Source organism: Balaenoptera ricei, chromosome 11 (genome assembly GCF_028023285.1).
Source record: "Balaenoptera ricei isolate mBalRic1 chromosome 11, mBalRic1.hap2, whole genome shotgun sequence".
Classification (NCBI taxonomy): domain Eukaryota; kingdom Metazoa; phylum Chordata; class Mammalia; order Artiodactyla; family Balaenopteridae; genus Balaenoptera; species Balaenoptera ricei.
This window is the reverse complement of record NC_082649.1, coordinates 89,468,075-89,488,660: the sequence shown is the minus strand read 5'-3', so window position 1 is coordinate 89,488,660 and position 20,586 is coordinate 89,468,075. Positions and strand designations below refer to the sequence as shown.

The window sequence follows — 20,586 nt, the reverse complement described above, 5'->3', positions numbered from 1 at the left end:
TCTCTTAGCTTTTGTTTGTCTGTAAAGCTTATGATTTCTCCATCGAATCTGAATGAGATCCTTGCTGGGTAGAGTAATCTTGGTTGTAGATTCTTCCCTTTCATCACTTTAGGTATATCATGCCACTCCCTTCTGGCTTGTAGAGTTTCTGCTGAGAAATCAGCTGTTAACCTTATGGGAGTTCCCTTGTATGTTATTTGTCGTTTTTCCCTTGCTGCTTTCAATAATTTTTCTTTGTCTTTAATTCTTGCCAATTTGATTACTATGTGTCTCGGCGTGTTTCTCCTTGGGTTTATCCTGTATGGGACTCGCTGCACTTCCTGGACTTCGGTGGCTATTTCCTTTCCCATGTTAGGGAAGTTTTCGACTATAATCTCTTCAAATATTTTCTCGGGTCCTTTCTCTCTTCTCCTTCTGGGACCCCTATAATGCGAATGTTGTTGCGTTTAATATTGGCCCAGAGGTCTCTTAGGCTGTCTTCATTTCGTTTCATTCTTTTTTCTTTATTCTGTTCCACAGCAGTGAATTCCACCATTCTGTCTTCCAGGTCACTTATCCGTTCTTCTGCCTCAGTTATTCTGCTATTGATTCCTTCTAGTGTAGTTTTCATTTCAGTTATTGTATTGTTCATCTCTGTTTGTTTGTTCTTTAATTCTTCTAGGTCTTTGTTAAACATTTCTTGCATCTTCTCGATCTTTGCCTCCATTCTTTTTCTGAGGTCCTGGATCATCTTCACTATATTATTCTGAATTCTTTTTCTGGAAGGTTGCCTATCTCCACTTCATTTAGTTGTTTTTCTGGGGTTTTATCTTGTTCCTTCATCTGGTACATAGCCCTCTGCCTTTTCGTCTTGTCTGTCTTTCTGTGAATGTGGTTTTTATTCTACAGGCTGCAGGATTGTAGTTCTTCTTGCTTCTGCTGTCTGCCCTGTGGTGGATAAGGCTATCTAAGAGGCTTGATGGGAGGGACTGGTGGTGGGCAGAGCTGACTGTTGCTCTGGTGGGCAGAGCTCAGTAAAACTTTAATCTGCTTGTCTGCTGATGGGTGCGCCTGGGTTCCCTCCCTGTTGGTTGTTTGGCCTGAGGCAACCCAACACTGGAGCCTAGCTGAGCTCTTCAGTGGGGCTAATGGCAGACTCTGGGAGGGCTCACACCAAGGAGTACTTCCCAGAACTTCTGCTGCCAGTGTCCCTATCCCCACAGTGAGCCACAGCCACCCCCGCCTCTGCAGGAGACCCTCCAACACTAGCTGGTAGGTCTGGTTCAGTCTCCCCTGGGGTCACTGCTCCTTCCCCTGGGTCCCGATGCGCACACTACTTTGTGTGTGCCCTCCAAGAGTGGAGTCTCTGTTTCCCCCAGTCCTGTCGAAGTCCTGCAATCAAATCCCACTAGGCTTCAAAGTCTGATTCTCTAGGAATTCCTCCTCCCGTTGCCAGACCCCCAGGTTGGGAAGCCTGACGTGGGGCTCAGAACCTTCACTCCAGTGGGTGGACTTCTGTGGTGTAAGTTTTCTCCAGTCTGTGAGTCACCCACCCAGCAGTCATGGGATTTGATTTTACTGTGATTGCGCCCCTCCTACCGTCTCATCGTGGCTTCTCCCTTGTCTTTGGATGTGGGGTATCTTTTTTGGTGAGTTCCAGTGTCTTCCTGTCGATGATTGTCCAGCAGCTAGTTGTGATTCTGGTGTTCTCGCAAGAGGGAGTGAGAGCACGTCCTTCTACTCCGCCATCTTGGTTCCTCTCCTCTGATGCCTCTTATGTATAATAAATCTTGGAAAACTTGGTTTGCCCTTTACAGCCCAGAAGACAGGGTATGTGTTCACCAAACACCACCATTTTCCCCTAGACAGGTACCTCATCACCATCATTTCCAAATGCGTTCTAACTGACTCTAAGAAAAAACGTTGAGTAACTATATTTTTCAGGGTGAGGGGAGGAGAAAGGGCACTTAACACAGATTTATTATCTTACAGTTCTGGAAGGCAGAAGTCTAAAATATGTCTTTCTGGAGTATAATCAAGGTGTTGGCAGGGCTGCATTCCTTTCTGGAGGCTCTAGAGGAGAATCTATTTCCTTGCCTTTTCCTGCTTCTAGAGGCTGCCTGCTTCCCTTGGCTCGTGGCCCCTTCTTCCATGTTCAGAATCAGCAACGTTACCTCTGTCTTCTGTAGCCACATCTTCCTCTACCTTTGTCTTCCACTTTTTTTTCTGTTGCAGTAAAATACACATAACGTGAAATTTACCATCTTAACTATTTTTGAGAGTGCAGTTCAGTAGTGTTAAGTATATTCGCATTGTTCTAAAACCAATCTCCAGAACTTTTTCATCTTGCAAAACTGAAACTCTGTACCCACTAGACCACTCCCCATTCCCTCCTTGCCCCAGCCCTTGGCAACCACCATACTACGTTTTATTTCTATGAATTGGACTACTTTAGTGGCCTCATATAAGTGGAATCATACAGTATTGGTCTTTTTGTGACTGGCTTATTTCACTTTGTTTGAGATATTATATTTTAAATGAAACTTTTCTCTAACATCTAGAAATGGAAAATCAGTCATGGTTGTCATAAGAGAAGGAATAGCCATAAAAATGAATACAATGAAAACAGCCCATTATTAGATGCTAGCTGGGTTCTGCTGGCTCTTGGACACTCTGATGTTCTTACCTCCCTTTGAGATCGGCAGATATCAGTGAGATGCAAGATCTATCAGGTACCAGACTGAGACTCTCACTTTTTCACACTCTGGAGGAAAGAAAGATATTGGAGAAAGCAAAACTCTCTTGTTAACGTGACTCAGTGTTCATTCAAGGACTGTCCTTGTACCACTTAAAAATAGTTCAGGTGCTACTGGCGATCACCACCGGAGAACATCCAGAAAGGAAAGAGGAAAAGGGCAGGTACAGCGAATGAGCAGATGATCTCAGTGAAGAAACAGATATTGTTCCTGGAGTATTTGGAGTGTCTGTGCCATTGGGTGTAGAGAAACCAAAAAGGGGCTCTGCCATGCTTCTTTCCTTCACCTGGGCAGATCCCAGTTGATTGTCAATTATGTGTCACCAGGAGGTGAGAAAAGTCAGTTTAATTCCCCATGCAAATTAGGACTTGACCTGACTCTGTGTCTTTACTCCGAGTACCTGGTGCTTGGAAGTTGCTCATTAATCCCTTCGTGTAACCCCCTTGAGATCACCAACCTTCAAGTGCATCTGCAGTCTGAGCACCATCTCTGCACTGGGGGTCACATGGAACACGAGATGGGGTCTGGCGAGAGTCGGTCCCTGCATTCCGGCCGTAGGCACTAAACTGTGGGTATCTTAGTGAATCCAGGATAACTTCTTGGGGACCCATTTTTTCCCCTCTTTGGAATCTACCCAGCATCCTGGCAAGAACGAATGAAACGATGCATCCCTTCACATGCGCAAGAGGGAAGGGAAAAATCCTTGTTCCTCTTTTCCTGGAAACTCTCTATATATTTCTGCCCAGTATTTTACCTACTGGAATATTCTTTCTTCCATTCCTTTGTTAGTTAAAGGAGAATGCAGAGATCTCACTGGGGGTTTATGGTTTTAAACAAGAATTGTTGTCATGAAGTTTTTGGAGTCACATCAAAGCAATTTGTCCCTCCCTAAAAATTCGTTCTAGTGTTTCTGTATGTTTAGGGTGGGGATAAAGGTAAACCCAGGACCGTCTCTAGGTCCAGTGCATCTCTTAGGGTTCCTGCTTTCACTCCCACGGTAGACTCCCCACACCCAGCCCCACCTTAATAGACTCACGAAGGATTCTGTCCTGGGTCCAGATCCTTGCCTTAAATGCCTTAGGGATGATCGAACACCAGGAATGTAGACCAGTGTTCCAGGTGAGGTTTTTACTGTCATTTCATCCACCTCTCAGCGACCCAGCTGCCCTGAGTATCTTACCTTTCGTTATTAATTGGCTTTTTTTTTTTTTTTATGATCAGAGATTTACCGGCCCCCTAAAAGAACTCCAGGGGCCTTTACCTACTTTTATCACACTGTCTTGTAGTCCTAACCAGAGATAACTGTTTGCTTGGGGAGAGAAGGAACTTTTGTTGGTCATTTCAGATAGGATACCATATGTCAAATTTGTAAAATCTTGTTAACATTGTGTTTTCTTCGCTGGAGAATTACCCTCTAGTCGGGGAAAACAGAGCTGCCAATTACAGCAGCCTCCTGCTGTGAATAAACTGGTGTTATATTCCCAGACATCAGGCTAGGCGAGGAAAGAGCCCCCAATTGCCTTTTCCTTTCTTGCCTGATAGAGCTTTAGAGTAGAGCATAATTAGCTTGACTGACAATCAGGAAAATACAGACTTCAGTATCTGTTTTTATTTTAAGGTCTTCCTGTTTTGGAGACGTATTCCAACCCCGTTCTACAACGTATTCCTCGATGTAAAAATTCAGTCAATTTGCAGGGCCAGAATTTGCTTAAAATGTTCAAAAGAAAGATAAATGAATCTACCTTGTGACCCAAGAAACAGGTATATCAGACTGCAACTATTAAAAAAGAAACCGTAAATCCCTGTGGCAGTAGAGCTAGTAAATTTTTTTAAGCTGACTCCTTTGGGGGGAATTTGGATCCTGCACTTTCTTAATTTTACTGGGACAGAGATATTGCAAAAGGAAAATTGTTTCTCTGGCACTAAAGACAAATAATGTGTGACAATAATTGTGACTTCCCAATAGCCGTTTTCTGATCCTCAGCAGTTGGCTTCATCCTTGTATAGAAATGGGGTCTTGTTCATCAACTCCGGCCCCTTCAGAGGTTTTCCTTGAAAAATGAGAAAGGGATATTTTGTTTCATTTGGGGTTTTGTTTTCCAAATGTCCTCCTTGCATTTTGCAGCCTGGAAACAAGCAACTTGGTGGATGTTCAGTCCACATCTTCTGCCACCATGACTAAGGAAGGCGATTTGTTTTAGAAAGGGGTGATTGATCTGAGGTGAAGGAAGGGAAATATACAAAAAAAGGGGAGAGGCTGAGAGTCAAGATGCAAACACTGAAAAACACAAAAGAAAGTACACATCATCCTTCATCAAATACTTAGCGAGTGGCCAGCATATACCAGGCACCAGGCTAGGCTCTGGGGGGTAAAGCAGTGGATAAGGCACCAACTCTTCCAGTGAGCGCTTCTATTCTGGTGGGGGAAAGAGAGGATGCATACTCTCTTCCAGTATAATTAAACTCATTACAGTACAGGTAATCAGCCTGGAAACAACTTAGCCACTGAAAGATGTGATCAGGGGCACCCAAAAACCTAGCAGAGCAGAGTTTGGTTCTAGATTTTTAAAAAGAGACACCTTTTTCTAAGTTATAAATCCTCTTAGAGTAAATGTCTATATATAAAGTTTCCAAGGAATGAGGAACAGCTGGAATAAGTAGTATCACGCAAATGATAAAACGGCTTCCCATGCTACTAGCATCCTGGGTCGTCTTCACACTGAGCAACCACGTAGCTCCCACATACTGTCCTAGGATCAGCCTCTTCCATCTGAGGGTCTCAGCTGCCTGCTTCTTGATTTTGCTAGACCTTCCTTCCCGAGTCTGATAGAGTAAGGACGGGCCCTGCTTGAGGTCACAGTGCAGTGAGCCCCAGGAGAGCAGGGATTCTGCCACACCCCGCCTCCCCCCACCCCCGATAAGAGGACCACTTCTTTTTGCAGCTTGCCTTCTCTCCTCGCAATGTCTGCAGACCTTTCTTGCAAGGCTAAAAGTTTATCCTCGCATCTTTCTTTGCCTTTTCCTTTCCATCCTTGGTGGTCTCAACAGTGAGTAGTCACAAAACAAACAGAGCCACTAAAGATGGTGGAATATTTCGGTGGTTAAGCACACAAGCTTGGAAGCAAGACAGACCTGGGTGTGCATCCCGACTTTGGACGTAATACTTAGCCCTCTAAACTTTGTATCCTCATTTGTAAAAGTGTGACCAGTATTGCTTATGGAAAAAGGATGTTGAGAAATGTGATAATGTGAGCAAAGTGCTTAGCGTGGGACCTGGTATCTGGTCGTGGCCACTTGTCATACGTACGTGGCAGCCGCCACTGCTGTAGTTAATTGAGAGAATGGGGCCAGCCCCCAACGGCCCACGCAGAGGGATCAAAGGGCTTGGTTGGTTTTCCCTCGACATGCCCTTGTACCCAAACTTAAATGCTAGACTTCTTGCTACATTATGCAATAGGAAGAAAACGTCTACAACTTAAATGGAATCAGGTTCTCTTTAAAGGTTCACAAGCCCTAGAACATTTTAGTGATAAAATTGTGATTTTTACACCTCTAGAGCAAATTTACCATTCAGGTTTTTCTGAGCCTTCCAGCTACAGGCCTGCACAATAAAAAAAAATGGAAGGGTAAAGAAAGCATCGTTTCAAATGCGTAATCTATTTGACACCTTGCTTTTTATATAATTGAAAGAACACACATCCCAAATTACGCTGGAGCAAAAGATGATAGATGGTATCAATGTGAAACATGAAAGACGAAGTCTAGTTTTTTTTTTTTCCTTGTTAATGAATATTGAGCAAATAAATAGAGCATTTCAGGACCCCGGAATATATGGGATGCTGTGTATTTATTTTCTTCATTACTCTGGCCACAATGTCACCCAGGAGTATCTCAGGGATGACAACCAGGCAATTAAAGACAACTCTGTCCAGGCCCTGGCCCTGCCAGCGTGAATCATGGCTCTTTCTCTGGCCGCCCCATGGCTGAACCCCTGTCCTTGGGGAACCTCGGGCTGTGGGTGACTCGGCAGTTGCTGTGGCATGTACTTTTTCACACATGTGTGATGTGACTGTGGTAGGATACAGCCACTGGCTACAGAACCATCCAGAAAATTAATGCTGTCTCCCACATCTCTCTATGAAAGAGCAAATCCATAGCCTAGGTGAAAAGTTTGGGGTTTCTTTTCCAGATTATCATGAAAACTTGATGCTTGCAGGGTGCTGGTGGGGAGACAGTGTCTCTACACAGATGAATGAAGAAAACCACCTATTTTTAACAAAAACACATTTGCGGTAATCAACACTTCATATGTTCATGAGATGAGTTCCACTAACACAGATCTTACTGGTGTTTATTTGCTTAACGGGGGGGTAGGGAAGGTAGTGTCCAAAGGATTTATTATAATATTTCTGGGGCCTCCAAATGCATACTACTTATCCTAAGTTTATATAGCTTCCTGAATTATCTGCAAAGTTGGCTAAGAATGGGTGTGAGATACTAGAAATAAAAACTTACACAGGTAACATAGGCCTGATGGAATGGTTAGCTCTTTTCAAGGCTGGCTATTTTCACTAAAATATTATAGGGTTTAGATTTTCAACCATTTCCTAACATGATTGGATGAGACCCTGTGCTAGTGTATGTTGATTTACTCATTTTGAGACCCATTTGACACAAATTATAATGAGTAATAGTAAATATTAACACGAATCCCTGTATTCATGCCTAATCCATAGGGGAGCTGTGCTAAATTCACTAACTGGATGAAAATAAGCCTTGTTAACTTGTTTCTTTGTTCTTGATTGATTCCAGAAGCTTACTAAGAGTGCACTCACATCACATTCAATGCTAAAACTCTTCATTTAGAAAATGTGGCATCGTTAATAAAGAAAATGATTGTGTTACACTAGCCAGAAATCTAATATGCTCCCAGAGGAGAATTTAAAAATTTCTTAATTCATAGGAAACCTATAGTTTCCAGCGGATTGTCCAGATAAACCAGAAGTTGAGGCTTCAGAATGTTGGTCCCATTTATTTTGGTCTTAATGACACCGACAGATGAGGGGATAGTTGGCTTGCCGATCGGGTCTGTGGTGATCTTCAGCCGTCATGACGGAAAAGAAAACTCCTTCCTGGGGACTTCCCTGGCAGTCCAGTGGTTAAGACTCCACGCTTCCACTGCAGGGGGCATGGGTTCGATCCCCTGGTTGGGGAACTAAGACCTCGCATGCCGACCAGCCAAAAAAAAAAAAAGCTCCTTTCCATGGAGGACACAACTCATAACTCAGGCACTCAGGCTTACCAGAGAGAATGTTAGCGTCGGTCATTACTGTCCCAATCGTCATTCTCTCACCAATTGCTATTTTTTTCAGTCACAGGATTCTTTGGCTGTTAATTCTCAAAACCAGCAAACTTTCTGTTGCATAAAAGCACTACAACAAAAACCCTACGATGTATGTATGAGAATTCTAACAATAAGAGATTTTCCCATCTCCCATCAACCTTGTCATCTACCTTTCTTCACTTGAAATGGGAGGTGCAGTGAGCTCTAGTGGAAAAGGCAGGTGTGGACTGCACAGGCAGACATCTGGATGTGACTTTTGATTACCGCATCCCAGCAGGGTGACCTTGGGCAAGTTACCTAACTGCTCTGGGTCCTGGGTTCCTCATCGATGACGCTGGAATAAAAGAGAGTGCTTAACTCATAAAGTTATTTTGAGGGCTAAGTGAGAACACACAGCTAAGGTTCCTAGCACTGTGCTAGTATACAATAGGTGTCCAGTACATCCTAGATTGCCATTAAAACCTCAGATATGCACAAAAGTTGGAGGAAAATTACTTTAAATGGAGACAAGATTCACAAATATCTGCAGTGAGACAGAGGACAGGGAGTTACCTGACCCTGTAAGGTAAACTCATTTGAATTTTTTCAAAGCAGTGAAAGAAGCTAACACTCAGATGTGGCCAGTCTCTGAAGGAGCAGTGTTGGCTTCTGATTTGGGAGCAGTCAGTTGACAGATGTTATGGGCACCTGCTGGACACAGAGGTGAATCCACCCACTAGGACCACCTTGGTGCCTCCTGTTTTCTGATCATGTTGATGAAGAAAGTGAAGCACCCCAAGGTGAACCGCAGCCAGTTGATGAGGGCCACATTTCGAGGGTCCACTGTGTTCAGGATCCTTCAACCGAGAAAAGGGATGAAAAGCAAGGGCACGGCGTGGTTTTCCCCATTGGTATGCAAACCCCAGGTCTCTGCACCTGAATGCCTCTCCAGTTTCCACAGCAGAATTGCTGCTGACTCTGCCCTTGCACGTCCCTGGGGTGGCAGGCACTGGGTTGGCAGGGTGATGGGAAACAGTGCCCACAAGACAGGGGCTTGATGTGGAAGAAGAGGTCAGCAGAAACCCAAGGGGATACGTGGGAACAGCAGGCACCCTAGCAGTGTGACTGCCCCCAGCAGCCCTGAATTGTTTCCAGCTAGAGCCAGACAAGCCCACATGGGTCCCATTCTGCACCAATATGGACCATTTTTTCACCAACACCATTTCTCTGTTCCTGAGCCTGGATGGTTCTCTGCATGTGCGCTAAAGCCGCAATTTCTGCTCACTACCCCCCTCCGCAGAGACTTCTTCAAAATAGACATTGTGTTTTAGTGTACTGTTGGGATTTCTATAATTTAGATGTTAATAAATCAATATAAGTACCATTATTTCCTTTTTAATTTTCCCACTTCAAGTGTGGGGAGACCATCTTCTCAAAATCGACAAAAGGAATTCATAGCATAGAAAATAAGTCCTTTGTTATATTATTCATGTCTGTGTCTAAATTTTACATCTTGCTAGGTGGTGGTGTAGTGATCATAGCTGTCTTTAAAGCAATGGGCCTAACCTCTCGAAGGATGGATAAGTGGACATCCTTTGTCTTAACTTCCATTATACATGAAACTGTTACTTTGGTTCGAGGCCTGTGTCTCTTAACTATTTATCAGTATTATTCCAGAAGAAAAGATGAAAGTCATTTGCTTCACATTCGAAAATATGATCCTTTATTTAAAATGTTAGCAGTAATTGGGCTTCCCTGGTGGCGCAGTGGTTGAGAGTCCGCCTGGCAGTGCAGGGGACACGGGTTCGAGCCCTGATCCGGGAGGATCCCACGTGCCGCGGAGCAACTAGGCCTGTGCTCTGGAGCCCACGCGCCACAGCTGCTGAGGCCCACGCGCCTGGAGCTCACGCTCTGCAACAGGAGAGGCCCCCGCAGTGGGGGGCCTGCGCACCACGGCGAGGAGTGGCTCCCACTTGCCGCAACTGGAGAAATCCCGCGCACAGCAATGAAGACCCAGCGCAGCCAAGAATGAATGAATGAATGAATAAAAATGTTAGCAGCAATTAAGGCAGATATTTCTAGAAATATTATATTTTTTACCAATAGGCATTATTTTGTTTTACTTGAGTCAAAATTTTATTCAACCATAAATGTAAACCTTGATTGTATCTTAGAAGAATAATACAGGCCTATACACTGAGGACTTTGTTCGGAGGAACAACGCTAAAATGAAAGATGCTCTGATATCAGGGTGAAGGGAATATTTGCCAACTCTAGGCAAGTCTCGTCATCTAACCTTAATGAGTCCACCACCAGTGGGGAAGGTATCACTGTGGTACCAAGGGAAACACACACACACACACACAGCTTTCTTCCTCTTAGATACCCAAGAAACCAACATTTGTACTTAAACTGTATGAATAACACATTGGATTTTTAACCTAACACTGCTCCCATAAAGCAAGGACCATCTTCTGACTGTTGACCACTGAAGTTTAAATGTGTTTCTCACTACTGCCCTTACTGCTGTTTTTTAAGAAGCACAGAAGAAATGGTTATTATTTATGCAGGCTTTGTGCTCCCTCTGCTGGTTCTGTAATTAACTAATAAGTCTAATCCCCATAACTATGCTGATGTCATCAATTATTTTTGAGTATGGACATGGAACTACCCAAATCAGCATGTCTGTTCAGATAGCATCAGGAAAATGAGCAGGTCAGAGGAGGACAGTTGGCCTCATTAAGAAAGTGAAGAAAATGGACATGCTTTTTTTTAACTTTTGGGTTTATTTATTTATTATTTATGGCTGTGTTGGGTCTTCGTTTCTGTGCAAGGGCTTCCTCTAGCTGCGGCAAGCGGGGGCCACTCTTCATCGCGGTGCGCGGGCCTCTCATTATCGCGGCCTCTCTTGTTGCGGAGCACAGGCTCCAGACGCGCAGGCTCAGTAGTTGTGGCTCACGGGCCCAGTTGCTCCGCGGCATGTGGGATCCTCCCAGACCAGGGCTTGAACCCGTGCCCCCTGCATTGGCAGGCAGATTCTCAACCACTGCGCCACCAGGGAAGCCCGAAAATGGACATTTTGACTAGTCTGAATCTGTGTGAAAAACCTAAACACAGTTTTATGCTTTTATTTGCTCAATACTGGAAAAAAATGATGTGTCGTCGTTTAAACTGACATAATGCATTCCACCCTCTCAGAGGATTTTGGAAACAAATATGACTTTTTCATCTTTAGAACAAAATCTACTGTAATACCTGTTTTGCAGGTGAGAAAAATAGAAGCTCAGAAATTATATATGCCTGACTTCTGGAAGTCTCTACAGGCTAAGAAAATAGGTTCCTATAGGTGGCACGTAGTAGCCAGTGTCTTGACTTCGGATCTGAAACGTGTTTTTCTACCAATGTGGGGATTGTAATATAGCCATTTCTTAATGTCAGCACAGCATCATGTGATCAATAAGAGCAAAAGTTCTACAGTTGGATCAACCGAGGTTGAATTGTGGTTCCAGCACTTACTGTGTGATTCTGAGTCGGTTACCTAACCTTCTTGACCTCACCTTTCTTGTCCATAAATTAGAAAGAATATTCTAGGCAAGAGTTTTTACCTCATGGAGTTACTATAAGGACTAAATGACATAACGCCATGGTGCAGAGTAATTCTTAAAGTGTATTGATGATGATGATTTGGGAATAGTCTTTGGTCGTTACTCATGGTGATTCTTTCTCTAATACGAAAACAGCTTTTTTTCCCAATTATGAAAACTATAAACTTACTAAGGATAAGGGTTCAGTTCAGTAGGTATATATGTACATACCTAAACCAACAGCTTAGAACAGGAGGTGCAAACTTGGATGCAACTCCAGGAGAAATCAGCCAGTGCACAAGAAAGTATAGAAATTCAGACATATTTCCTAGGGATGATAAGTCAATCAAACCAAAATGTCAATGCAAAAAAATAAATAAATAACAAATAATGATAATGATGTACTGGGATAACAGCTGATTCAAATCAGCTGTTATCCCAGTACACAGAGATGAGATCTAATAAACATCCTCTGGATGTTATGTATTCATTTATTTATGCATGCATTTTTTTTAAATCCACCTATTTAGTTCTCTATGTAAAATAATTCCACACTGTTCATGCTTGTCCTAGAACCTCCTATTTCTCAGTCGGCACCATGTTCTAGCAATCTCTCCATAGCAATAAATGTAGATCTTCACCATACTCATGGTCAGTCAGTGTTATCCTTGGCTTGCTTGGTCTTTAGCGTTTATAGATACTACTCCACCCAGCTTAATGACTGTGTTCTTAGGTAATGCACATAATTCCAGTAACAACCGAGGTAAAGCAGACAGAAGAGGTAAATCTGGAGTCAGGATACATGCAGTGCTTCCCAAAGCCAGATATTCGTAATTCTTGAACTATTCACATCGGCCCCTTTCTCTGACCCCTGTCAAGGGAGAGTTTGGTGCCACATTGATGTTGCAGCACATCACCTTGCTCAGGTGGGGTGGGTAAGAGTCATTGCTAATGGGTCATGCAGGGGCTTGGGGAAGAGGCACCTAGAAACTAGGAGAATCATTGCCTCTGAGTCTCTCTGGGCTCTCTAATTTGCTGGCTCTTGTAGGTTTGGCTGAGACCCCTTGTGTTGATGTACGTGGCGGGCATTTCAGCCACGTGCATGAAAGTCTTCTGAAACATACCTGCCTGTGGTACAGAGCCCAGGCTTACAGTCCTGCCCAAGGGAAGCTGCCATTGCTATTTGTTTTCAAGCTGGTTTAAAAATAGGGAACCGTGTGCTAGGTTAGCTTGCTGCCATCTGATTATTTAGCTGTAATCTGTACCTGTACTTTTCACAGGCCTTGGCTACCCTCTGCCGTGAAAATATTTGGAATTTATTCTTCAAACAGTGTAGGTCACTTTGGTTGTTGACTTAAAGCGTGCTAGAGGTTTTATAATGGTTATTTATATTGGCCAACACTGACCCCTCTGTGAAATGACCTGTTGATGTTGGACGAGGATAAGAAACACTGAATACAATGCAGGAAATGGAAGGAGATCAAAAAGAATGAGTGTTAGCTCAGTCACAGTGCTTCGTGGGCTTACACGGAGATCAGTGGTCTGTGCGTGTGAGGTTTTCAGAATCATATTGTTTGGCCCACTTGGAAGCATTAGGCGTTCTCTTCTGAGACGTTTAAGAAAGTCGTTCAAACTGTGTTTTTCATTATAACATCAACACTGTTGACTGTTGATTGTTGTCTACAATATTGATTGTAGACAAAATCATTGTCTAAAAGTAAGATTATAAAAAACTATGTATATGTATTGTATAGATATCGTCTAAAAGTATAAGATTATAAAAAACTATGTATATATAGATTTTCATATACTTCAAGCATGAAGAAAACGACTTCATGTACATGGAAATTATTGTGCTTTAAAAAAAAAAAAAAAAGCCAGTGCAAAGTAAGTGTTTCTGTGAAGTAAGTCCAGTTCTGTGGACTCTTCCAGAATTACCGTGAACGCACTCACAGGCCTGCCTGGCTGTAAGAAAGTAGCGTGCTTTCTCCCAGCTGTTTTCTCTCATCATTACACTCTTTTTTCTTTCTCATTATTCAGTCTCAGAGTGTCTGTCTGTCCGTGGCACGTTTCCGATGTCATTCCTCTCTGTACAAATGTCAGATACGAGACAAGAGAATATGTATGTTTGACAGCTGCCCAATAAATTAGGCAGAGGAACACGTTAAGGACAACTGCGGGGGACTTTCAAAAAAACAAACACGTGGCCGGTAAAAAAGAATTTCCTGTGGAAAGCTTGTTTTGTCGGCACCAGTTGTTACTTCATGAATAACTTACAAATTCATTCTACTGTATGCTTTTAGTCAAGTGTCTATAGCATGGTGTTGGGGATAGCACTGGAGGAGCTCAAAACTTGAAACCAAATAAAATGTGTTGCCCCGAAAAGAGAGCATGTACTCTGGAATTCCAAGTATGAGATGAGTGCCTTAATAACGCCACCAGTTGGGGGGGCTCTGGGATGGTCCTAGAAGCCCCGCCCAGGCAGAACTGACTTGATCTTACCTTCGGTTCCCTGTGAGCACGGAGTTCCCAGCACATGGCTCTGCCCTCTGTGAAATTAGAGGAAAGTGAATTTAAAGAGAATTACCCAAAGTGTATATTTCCATATCAGTTCTGGAGAGCTCTGTGTGGCAGACATTTTGTGGTCTCTTGGGGGAAAATAACAAATGATTGTCACCACATTGCTGGCAAAGAAAAGAAAAGTGTCTGTTGCTTAGGTATCAATCCACCTCCTACCACGCCTCTGCTTGAGACCCCACTACCAATCTACCATATTGGCTATGTCTTTGTTTTAGTCCTATGTTCCACCGTCATCCCAAGAGTGTATATATGTGGGATGATGGGTGGAGATTAAGGATTCATTCTGTAGCCCTGAGGCCCTTTGTCCTTTTCACATGGGAATCAGACTCACCATAGTGGCCTCAGCTGCAGCCGTGTTCCAACCAGCCAAGCCAGCTGGCCTGTAAACACATGGCAGCTCATTTCTTACATACACCAGTAGAGATCCAATTGTGTTAGGCTCTCACAGTTTTCTCCCTGTGTTCACTGTTTATTATAGCAATGGATTCCTGTTACTTATGAGAACTGACTTCCCAATAAACAACGTGAGCAGAGTTACCTTTAAATCTCTGTTTACAGGGCCGTGTGTGTGACGAGAAGCTAGTGGGTCTGGGGGATTCAGTAGTGGGAAAGCGGATGACCTCATGTGATATTAAAAGATGATGGTGTGAGTGAGAGGTACCTGGCGTCAGCAGACGGGTTATTGTTTTAAGAAAGGGGAAGCCCTGCTTTAACACACGTGGGCGGATGTGCCGGGGAGCAAGGCTATTTACCTACCTCGTTAAGTTGCGTATAGACAGGGAGTTGGCAGTTGAGCCCCTTTCTGAAACCAGTTTTGCTTTGGTGTTTTCCTCCTCTTCATTTACTCTTTAGTGACCCCGTTTGGCACATCCGTGCACCATGACCGAAGTGACAGACTTTAGTCCCTGTTGGATTAATCAGTGTGCTCTTTGATCCATGGCATGTGTTCCCCGTAGACACTGAAAGTCAGCATATTCAGCATTTGTGATCTGGCGGTTCAGAGTTGTTAACCGGGCTGATGGGCTGGTTTGGGTATTTGTAGCCAAGATGCTTCTCTCCTTCTAGGTCCTTCTCTTTCTCACATAGCTACTCCCCACAACACAAATATGGGCTGTACCAGTCATTCCTTAGCAGTCAAAATTTGAGAGCAATTTTTTTTTCTTTACGGCACTTGCCCTGAAAGATACCATCAATTACTGCCTATGGAATTGAGCCAGTTTTGGTGTCCCTAGAGCCTGCCCCCCACCAGAAGGAGTATTTGCAGCTCCAGGGAACACAGCTCAGGATGTCGCCTGGCAAACAGTCCACTGACACTGTGCCTTGACTTTGGAAGTGAGATGTCAAGACTTTCCCTGACTTGATACTGGATTTCTCCAGTGTGGAGTTCACAGGTCAGGCTTGGCAGTCCTGGTGGGTTTTCCCAATGGTCTCAACTCCACATGGGTGGGAGTGAATCTGGAGTGTGTCAGCTTTTTTGTTGTTGTTTTTTCAAGAGCATGAGAAATGTTCCAAGTCATCTTAGAAATAATTATCAAGGGGAAGAACATTTCTGACCGTTAATTTTGATGGTCTCATCCAGAGGGGCTGAAAGAACTGAGGGTCCTGATGGGCCAGCCTTTCCTCTTTGGCTTTTTAGTTCTCATCTTTCACAGGTGGGCGTGACCCAGCCAGAACAATCTTGGTGCTGTGGGGTGGTTTTCATCCTTCTCCTACCCTAGTTAGCAGAAGTACCTGAATGCCTTCTGGAATGTGAGCTTATGTCCTAAACCAGCTTGACCATGTGTTTCTTCTCAATCTGGAAAACCCTACAAGTCATTTGGAATGTATACATTTATTTACTAGGAGGAGGCTATTCTTTTATTAAAATGTATTCATTGTATAGGTGGCATGTCCTCGTCCCCTCCCCCCGCCCAAAAAAGGAAATGAACTGTGTCTGATTACATGCTAGGCCTCTATATCTGTTGGTCGAATGGATCAGCTTGAGTCTAGCCGTTCCACGCCATTTGTATTCCATATGCGTGTGAATCATGATCCCAATATGTGCATTCATTAGCAGTGTCACCCATGTTTAATGGGAGCTGAAATAGCTTAGTGGTAAGTTTAGCAAGGGCTGAAGAATGTTTAACAAGGTCTAAGGATAAAGAAGAATGCCTACGGAGAAGGCTTACGGGATTCGTGGCGTCTCAATACAGGATAGAGTAATGTAGGATGGATGACACCCTGAGAGGCAAGGCTCTAATTAGAATTTGGGAAATATTTTCTAAAAGCCAATGCTGTTAGAACTCGCTCTGGAAGTGAGTTGAATTATATTCTTCTTTTGGAGGCCTTTAACAAACTGTGGATTGAGAGTAAAAGAAAAAGCCTGGCCAGTCCAGTGTCTCTGAAGGACCCTTCTTCATGTCACCATCTTCCAAAGAAGCAACCCACAGGGTGTCCTGCGTGGCTCTTGGTGGCTGGGAGTGTGAACCCAACTCAGACACTGTCTGGGATGCTGGTTTTATTTTTTTAAGCCAACTGCCTTTTCCACAAAAAGCATGTAGGTAGAACATGAACTTCTTACACCCTGGGCTAAAACATTTTTTATATATTCTTTTTCATACTCCTTTCTATTATGGGTAGATATAGTAGGATAGAAGATAGAATATAGGATATTGATTATAGAATATAGGATATTGAATACAGGATATAGGATATTGAATATAGTACCCTGTGCTATACAGTAGGACCTTGTTGTTTATCCATCCTATATATACTAGTTTGCATCTGCTAATCCCAAGCTCCCAATCCTTCCCTCCCCCTTGGCGACCACAAGTCTGTTCTCTATGTCTGTGAGTCTGTTTCTGTTTCCTAGATAGGTTCATTTGTGTCATATTTTAGATTCCACGTATAAGTGATATCATATGATATTTGTCTTTCTCTTTCTGACTTAACTTTGCTTAGTATGATAATCTCTAGGTCCATCCATGTTGCTGCAAATCGCATTATTTCATTCTTTTCTATGGCTGAGTAGTATTCCATGGTATATATGTACCACATCTTCTTTATCCATTGATCGGTTGATGGGCATTTAGGTTGTTTCCTTGTCTTGGCATCATGAATAGTGCTGCTATGAACATAGGGGTGCATGTATCTTTTCGAGTTATAGTTTTGTCTGGGTATATGCCCAGGAGTGGGATTGCTGGATCATATAGCAAATCTATTTCTAGTTTTTTGAGGAGCCTCCATACTGTTCTCCATGGTGGCTGCACCAATTTACATTCCCATCAACAGTATAAGAGGGTTCCCTTTTCTCCACACCCTCTCTAGCATCTGTTATTTGTAGACATTTTAATGATGGCCATTCTGACTGGTGTGAGGTGGTACCTCATTGTAGTTTTGATTTGCATTTCTCTAATAATTAGTGATGATGAGCATATTTTCATGTGCCTCTTGGCCATCTGTATGTCTTCTTTGGAGAAATGTCTATTTAGGTCTTCCACCCATTTTTCAATGGTGTTTCAACCCAGTCGAAACATCTTTTAGTCAAGGGAAGTCAGTAGTAACAAGGGAATGTATTCTTTTGCAGCCTGTGCCATACAAGTAAAAGTCCAGGTTGCCACTTATTACAGTTTAACGAAATGATCGATTCTAGCTTGCTTTGATTAAATTACATATTCAGTTGTTTTTGTTTGAAATTAAATGCTTGATTATATTACTGAATGCTATGTAATTTTACATGCATCCTTCCCTTATCTAACCATGAGGCATGGAGTGTGATTAACAACGTGGCTGCCAGGAGAAAGAAGCAAAATAATTATTTTTTCAGTACACAAGTCCTCATCATGATTCAGAAATCAATGTGCATCCGTGGAGGGTCGGTGCTCGCCAGGGGTTACAGACTCCAGGGTGGCCTTCCCTCATTTCCCTATGAATGTAAGACCTGGGGACTGAGGCTGCCCAGACAGGTTTTCATTTCTCTCTTTTTTAAAGACTCACGTTTAACTACAGCCACTGGGACCTAAATCAGAGCATCCCGTGCCCAAATATGAATATTAATCAGACGCCAAGCCAGGGAGTTCCTCTCGGAGTTTGACAGTTTAAAGGATCAGTTAGTTAATTAGAAGGTGACACGGCATGCCGGGTCCCAAGGCTCTGACCTGCCTTCTGTCTCCTCTTTTTATTTTCCTTTTGACAAGTTGGATTACATCATTACTTGTAGTTTCACTTGTTAGCCCCGCCATGAAATGAGAATATTCTCAGCTGTAATTATCCGTGATTTCTTCCCCAGTCTCTCAAAGACCAGGCTTTAAATGAAACTCAAAGAAACATACAAACATTCGAGGTTCAAAGGCCCGTGAAAATCAGCCTTCCGACCAGGCACACCACACACCACCCACAACGCAGCGAGAAAACCACGGGTCTTCACAGCATTGGAAATCGGGTCGTGGTCGTCATGGTGATTGTTTTAAAATAGAAAGACCCTGTTCTGACTTTGGTGCTGCAGGTGTGGATGTATCCTTCCAGGTTGTTTCCGTGGCTTCTCTGGCTTGAGGTATTAGCTATTGTGAATGCCTCCGGGGGTGGCCGTGAATTATACCGGCCTGTGTTTCTTGCCTGCCACTGGTGGCTAGAACAAAGCAGAGAATCGTGAACTTGTTTCCTTCTGAAGACGAGACTGGCAGACAAGCCAAACCATTTCGCGGGGTGAACCCTCAAACTAGGTAACTATTTACTAAGCCGTGACATTTGCGAAATGCAGCCTTTTCCTTCTGAAACCATAAGCAGGTTTGCTACCCAGGCCACGGAGGTCACTCCTAGAAAGAAATGAGAGCGTGTAATGATCATCAGAAGTGACTTTGCTTTGTCTCTGTCGTTGCATCCACCCTTCCCCACAATCAGGGTGTTTATCGTAGGATTCAGGGCCCACCTACATGAAATACAAGGGTGCCAAGGTCTGCTGAATGGGTAGGGGTTAGGGATCTGCATTTAACAACCACGAACATCTCACTTCCCTAGAGGGGGGGATTCTGATGCACCCCAAAGTCTGAGTAATTCTGTTCTAAATGTTTTGGGAGATTTTCCTTGCCATGATATTGCTCTTTTGCAAAGCTTCCTTTTATGTAAAGTTTGCATGTGGTCCGTAGAGGAGCTTAATTCCCAGGAGGGAAAACAAGACTCAGATCAGTGTTCAGCTCTTCAAGGGAAGCTTTTCCTGGTGCCCTAAGCAGAAGGAACTCTTCTCTCCTTTTCCCGCACACGCCTCTGCATACATCTGTCAGAGCACATCCAAAGTTGATGGCACCATTTAGTGGACACGTCTGTGGGCACAAGACACTGAGCTACTCAAGAGAAGGAACTAGGGTTTAGCATCATCTCTGGAAGACATTAATAATGAAAATTCAGATAAAAAGAAGAAGAAGAAGAAATCTATTGAGAACTTACCACGAATGCTTTGAGGCCGTCACTCTACTGAGTAACTCATGAAAGCTTTCCCTTTAGTCTTCACAACAGTCCTGTGTGCTTAGATGAGGAAACGGAGGCTTAGGAAGAAACTTGCCAAGTCCCAAAGTCGTGTGCTAAATTAAAGGCGGAGCTGGGATTTGAAATGTGGTAGTCAGAGCCCTGGGCCCCGTCTCCTCACTCTGCTCTGCTGAACCTCACATGGTAGCTGCGTGTTTATAGGTAATGAAAGGGAAGGGTATTTTTAGATGGAAGAGGGCATTTCTGCTGTGTTGAACTGCCATTGACAGGAGTACATAGAAAGGCAGGAGGAAGGAAATTAAGATCTGTGCTAGATGTTCCAGCGTCAAGCTGGAAAGGCTATGGCATTTGAGTGTATCCACCTTTCTTTGTTTGTTTGTTTGTTTTTTAAATTTATTTTTTTATTTTTGGCTGCATTGGGTCTTCGTTGCTGCACGTGGGCTTTCTCTAGTTGTGGCTAGCGGGGCCTACTCTTCATTGCGGTGCATGGGCTTCTCATTGCAGTGGCTTGTCTTGTTGCAGAGCATGGGCTCTAGGCGTGCGGGCTTCAGTAGTTGTGGCACACAGGCTCATTAGTTGTGGCACACAGGCTTAGTTGCTCCGTGGCATGTGGGATCTTCCTGGACCAGGGCTTGAAGCCATGTCCCCTGCATTGGCAGGCAGATTCTTAACCACTGCACCACCAGAGAAGCCCCTATTTGTTTTGTGTGTATGTGTGACATCTTTGTCTGGTTTTGGTATCAGGGTGATGGTGGCCTCTTGGAATGAGTTTGGGAGTGTTCCTCCCTCTGCTATATTTTGGAAGAGTTTGAGAAGGATAGGTGTTACCTCTTCTCTAAATGTTTGATAGAAGTCTCCTGTGAAGCCATCTGGCCCTGGGCTTTTGTTTGTTGGAAGATTTTTA

General features: G+C 43.6%; 1 protein-coding gene across 2 annotated transcripts in view; it reads left to right on the top strand.

Annotated features, from left to right (window-relative positions):
* Positions 1-20,586, top strand: part of PDZRN3 (PDZ domain containing ring finger 3) — a 244,604-nt gene that overhangs the window by 154,242 nt on the left and 69,776 nt on the right. The gene's annotated exons all lie outside the window — the stretch shown is intronic.